The 5,419-nt window shown below is 50.7% G+C and overlaps 1 protein-coding gene across 1 annotated transcript in view; it reads left to right on the forward strand.

Annotated features, from left to right (window-relative positions):
* The window catches only part of LOC119314386, a 34,308-nt gene that overhangs the window by 25,153 nt on the left and 3,736 nt on the right, over window positions 1-5,419 (forward strand). The gene's annotated exons all lie outside the window — the stretch shown is intronic.

Genomic DNA, 5,419 nt, shown 5'->3' on the forward strand with positions numbered 1-5,419 from the left:
GATAGAAGCGGTATGCGCCTTTAACCAATCCATTCCCAGAATGAGATCAATGCTACAGGACTTCAGTACGATGGGAGAGACAAGGAATTCCAGTCCTTCAATTTCTACAGGGACGTCGTTGCAAATCATGGAGGTTCGGCATTGGCCCGCAGGGGTGTGCACTAATAGAGAAGCGTTCATGTCTTCACTTTTAATGCCATGCATGAATGCAAAATCTTCTGACATGAATGAATGCGATGCTCCTGTATCAAATAAAACAGATGCTGGTACTGAATTTACGAGGAGTGTACCCATCACAGTAGCAGGCTGGTCTTGAGCTTCATTCAGATCAATGTGGTTGGCATGAACACGGCCATAGGACTTGGCATTGTTGTTGCGGGCCTGGTTGTTCCCACGGCCAGTTGCTGGAAGGGCCAGTTGATTCTGTTTCTGGTTGCATTCCCTAGCACGGTGCCCTGGTTGTCCGCACCTGAAGCACAACCCATTCTCGGGGGTAGGAACAGGAGCTTGGGGTGGTGGAGCTGGAAGCCTCGGCTGCCTAGTTGGAGCAGCCGGCAGACGAGGTGCAGCATAAGACTGCCTTGGGGCAGGTGCAGTTGGACGGTACATGTTGTTCGGGATCCATATCTTACGCTTCTGCGAGGGCGGGCCCGAAGATGAGCCCGTGTCACGGTTGCGCCTTTGAGAGCTCTGGTGTTCTTGCAGACCAGTCTCGACATTGATGGCCTTGTTCACCAAGGTGGCGAAATCGGCAAAGTTATGCACTAGAAGTGTGAGCTTGATGTCAGCTTGAAGGCCTTCACGGAACTTCTCCTGTCTGCGAGCATCAGTTGCAATGTCTTCTTCAGCATAGCGGGATAAGTCCAGAAACTCCCGCTGATAAGCTTCAACAGTCTTGTTGCCTTGGGTGAGGTTGCGAAACTCACGCTTCTTCCTGTCCATGATTCCCTGAGGAATGAAGCGGGCACGGAAGGCAGCCTGAAAGTCTGGCCAGGAGATGATTGTCCCAACTGGCAGAGTACGCCTATGGCTGTCCCACCATTGAGCTGTGGGTCCCTTCAGGAAGAAGGAAGCAAAAGTGACATAGCTGGCAGGGGCTACATCAGTAGACTCCATCTCATAGGTGATGTCACGGAGCCAGTCATCAGCATCCAGCGGCTGGGTTGAGCTGCGGTACACACTTGGGTTGAGGCGTATGAAATCCTGCAGAGTTGTTGTGTTTGGATGCTAGTTCATATTGGGGCGAGGAAACTGAGCCATCATGTTTTCCATGAACTGGCGATTCATCTCAAGCTGTTGGATCATACCAGCCATGTACTCAGGCGGTGGTGGGAAGTTGCCACCACGACCACGACCAGCTGGTCTAACCATCCTGCTAATATATAACAGGGGTAGTTCAGTATTGAGAAATTTGCATAGACAAGAGTCATTCATGATGAAACATGCATAATGAAAGGAGCACGACAGATACCACATAGATAGTCGGCATAACTTACAAAAGGGGTCGAACATAGAGTTCAGTACACAGAGTTCAGTACATAGATTAAGTCATCATAGGCGGCACGTAGGCTCGCGAGTGCATCTAAGACTAATGAGCAAGACTACATCAGTCCCAGGAGGTACTGTGAAGGTAGCTGTAACCTGACAGCTGGTAGTGAGGCAACGGATAGTCCTCCACGTCAGTGGCCTGGGGGCCGCGGATACTCTGGTGTAGAACCCGACGCTCAGGTGGCAGAAGAGGACCAAGTGCGGGAGAGTAGCCTCCCACCTCTGGCCATCCGACACCGTGGGGCATCACGGTCCTGGCTGGGTAGATCGCAGAACGCGGCAGCTGTCCAGATCGGACAAAGGGGTGCAACCGCGTCAGAGCCCTGTAAAGGTGCTGACGAGTGGTGTACAACTCGTGGCGAAGAGCTCTGTTAGCTCGGTCCAGCCCATCAGCATGCAGAACCAGGCGCTGATGGTGGAAAGGCTCTCAGGTGACGGTGGAGTAGGCGGCAGTGTAGTATCCCTCCGCACCAACGTCAGATGCGATAGGAATGTGCCTGAAAGGGGAAGTGTCCAATGCCTGATACTCTCCACGAAGACGTGTCAGAGCAGCATGAGCCGCATCGTGGACTGCCATCTCAATGGTCACTCCAACACCATGAGCGGTGTGCAGCACGGTAGTGGACTCATACTCCCGAGAGTAGAGGTGGACGATGGCACGGTACTGCTCCTGGTTAAAGTCCTGGTACTCCTCGTAGACGGTGTACTCAGGGTGCCAGCGATAACCCAGATAGGTCATCATATCAGCTAGCACAGCAGGTGATCCTGAGGCACCAATGGCCGCAGTGTGGCGCACGACCTGCCTCGCGGGTTCCATCTGAAAACAAAGATGTTTCAATGGAGTCAAATGACAACACGGGCACTATTCAAAATGCTATCCTGCAGAATAACTATGGCTTATCCAACTTTGGGGTGAACGTGGTAACGGGATCCTAATGTCAGAGTTAGTAAATTCGTTTAACCCGAGTAGAAAAGAGTTCAGAGTCCCAGAGTAAAGGTCGAGGAGTAAAAGATCCTAGTACCACCCAATGGCGACGTGGGCCCGTAAGGCTCACAGCCATGTTAGTAAAAGTTTTGTAGTGACTAGACTCGACTTTGGCCAAGGAGTGTGGAAGGGGGATTCCTACAGGCAGTCGGCTCTGATACCAACTTGTGACGCCCCCGATTCAATCGTACACTAATCATGCACGCAAATGTGTACGATCAAGATCAGGGACTCACGGGAAGATATCACAACACAACTCTACAAATAAAATAAGTCATACCAGCATCATAATACAAGCCAGGGGCCTCGAGGGCTCGAATACAAGTGCTCGATCATAGACGAGTCAGCGGAAGCAACAATATCTGAGTACAGACATAAGTTAAACAAGTTTGCCTTAAGAAGGCTAGCACAAACAGGGATACAGATCGAAAGAGGCACAGGCCTCCTGCCTGGGATCCTCCTAAACTACTCCAGGTCGTCATCAGCGGGCAGCACGTAGTAGTAGGCACCTCCAGTGTAGTAGGGGTCGTCGTCGACGGTGGCGTCTGGCTCCTGGACTCCAGCATCTGGTTGCGACAACCAGAAAGGAAGGAAAAGGGGAAAAAAGGGGGGAGGAAGCAACCGTGAGTACTCATCCAAAGTACTCGCAAGCAAGGAACTACACTACATATGCATGGGTATATGTGTAAAGGGCCATATCAGTGGACTGAACTGCAGAATGCCAGAATAAGAGGGGGATAGCTAGTCTTATCGAAGACTACGCTTCTGGTCACCTTCGTCTTGCAACAGGCAGAAGAGGGTAGGTCGAAGTCCTCCAAGTAGCATCTCCAAGTAACAACTCATAGCATAATCCTACCCGGCGATCCCCTCCTCATATCCCTGAGGTAGAGCGACCACCGGTTGTATCTGGCACTTGGAAGGGTGTGTTTTATTAAGTATCCGGTTCTAGTTGTCATAAGGTCGAGGTACAACTCCAAGTCGTCCTGTTACCGAAGATCACGGCTATTCGAATAGATTAACTTCCCTGCAGGGGTGCACCACATAACCCAACACGCTTGATCCCATTTGGCCGGACACACTTTCCTGGGTCATGCCCGGCCTCGGAAGATCAACACGTCGCAGCCCCACCTAGGCTCAACAGAGAGGCCAGCACGCCGGTCTAAACCTAAGCGCACAGGGGTCTGGGCCCATCGCCCATAGCACACCTGCACGTTGCGAGGGCGGCCGAAAGCAGACCTAGCCTAGTGGCGTTCCAGTCCAATTCGGCGCGCGCCGCTCCGTCGCTGACGTCTGAAGTGCTTCGGTTGATACCACGACGTCGGGATACCCATAACTACTCCCACGTAGATGGTTAGTGCGTATAGGCTCGTAGCTGACTCAGATCAAATACCAAGATCTCGTTAAGCGTGTTAAGTATCCGCAGACGCCGAACGGGGCCAGGCCCACCTGTCTCCTAGGTGGTCTCAACCTGCCCTGTCGCTCCGCCACAAAGATCCACACAGAGGGCCGTCGGGACAAAGGTCCTTTCAGCCCCCAATCCGTGAATCACTCGCCGGTACTCTTCGAGCTGACCCGACTTTAGTCACCATCTGTATAGAATGTATGTATGTATAGTCTATACCCGTGATCACCTCCCGAGTGATCACGGCCCAATAGTATAGCAAGGCAGACTGACAAGAATGTAGGGCCAATGATGATAAACTAGCATCCTATACTAAGCATTTAGGATTGCAGGTAAGGTATCAACAGGTGTAGCAACAATGTCAGGCTATGCATCAGAATAGGATCAACGGAAAGCAGTAACATGCTACACTACTCTAATGCAAGCAGTATAGAGAAGAATAGGCGATATCTGGTGATCAAGGGGGGGGGGGCTTGCCTGGTTGCTCTGGCAAGAGAGAGGGGTCGTCAACTCCGTAGTCGAACTGGGCAGCAGCAGCGTCGGTCTCGTAGTCTACCGGAGAGAAGAGGGGGAAGAAACAATGAATACCAAGTAAACAGATGCATATCGATGCATGGCATGTCAAGAAGCGATGCTAGGCGTGCCCTAACGTGGTATGAGGTGGTACTGGTTAAGGGGGAATCATCCGGGAAAGTATTCCCGGTGTTTCGTGTTTTCGGACAGATGAACCGGAGGGGAAAAGTTGCGAGTTCGATAGGTTAGGGGTGTGTGGCGGACGAACGGACTGCGTACCCGGAATCGTCACGTCGTTCCGAGCAACTTTCATGTTGAAAATATTTTAATCCGAGTTACGGATTAAAAGATATGATTTTTAAAAGATTTTAACAATTTTGGAATTTAATTATTTATTTAATTAATTCGAAAAAATGTATTTATGACGTCAGCATGATGTCATGCTGACGTCAGCAGTCAACAGGGGTTGACTGAGTCAACCCTGACATGTGGGTCCAGTGGGACCCACCTGTCATTCTCTATTTATGTTAATTAGGGTTTAGGTTAATCTAATTACAGTTTAATTAAACTTAACTAGTTAATTAATTTAATTAAACCGGATTAATTAAGTTAATTAATTAATTAATTAATTAATAATTTTATTAAATCATTTTAATTTTATTAATTATATTTATTGTTTTTATTTATTTTATTATTTATTTATTTATTTATTTATTTTTATTTTTATTTTGGGCGTGGGGCCCCCCTAGTCAGTGGCTCATCCGAGCCACCAGGGGCTAATGGGCGCGGGCCAAACGGGGCTGCAACCGAGCGGAGCCCCGGAGCGTTTGGGCGCGAGCGCCGGCGTCCAGGGGCCGCGACGGCGACCGAAGCGGGGCTGGGACGGCGAGCGGCTGTGGCGCGAGGCGAGGCGGGGCGATGGCGCGGTCGGTGGTGCCCGTGCACGTGGCCGAGGCGACCAGGGGGGGAAG

The sequence above is a fragment of the Triticum dicoccoides genome, chromosome 6A (assembly GCF_002162155.2).
Source record: "Triticum dicoccoides isolate Atlit2015 ecotype Zavitan chromosome 6A, WEW_v2.0, whole genome shotgun sequence".
Classification (NCBI taxonomy): domain Eukaryota; kingdom Viridiplantae; phylum Streptophyta; class Magnoliopsida; order Poales; family Poaceae; genus Triticum; species Triticum dicoccoides.